Source organism: Gavialis gangeticus, unplaced genomic scaffold (genome assembly GCF_001723915.1).
Source record: "Gavialis gangeticus isolate Ggan-Ray unplaced genomic scaffold, GavGan_comp1, whole genome shotgun sequence".
Taxonomy (NCBI): Eukaryota; Metazoa; Chordata; order Crocodylia; family Gavialidae; genus Gavialis; species Gavialis gangeticus.
The window spans coordinates 19,861,128-19,861,434 of NW_017729022.1; positions in this window are offsets into that span (position 1 = coordinate 19,861,128).

Sequence of the window (307 nt, forward strand, 5' to 3'; positions counted from 1 at the left end):
CAGGAAGGGCCAGGAGAGAGACTCCTGCTAGGGCAGAGCGAAGGCACTGCACTAAGCTATAAACAAACAGCAACTCCTACAATGGTGTCAACACAGAGTGTGGCTAGCGCCCCTGCCCAGGAGGTGCAGCCTACCCAGGGCTTGTCTGAGGCCTCCACCTAGACAGAGCCCATGGGGGAGCTAGTGTCCCCCCACCCCCTGGCCTGCAGGGGTTGCCCGGCAGGGCCTGGGAGGGAAGGGATTGGGGACCCCCATACCTGTCCTGCCTTAGGGCCTTGGAGGCGCAGGTGAGGGAGCTCCAGGAGGA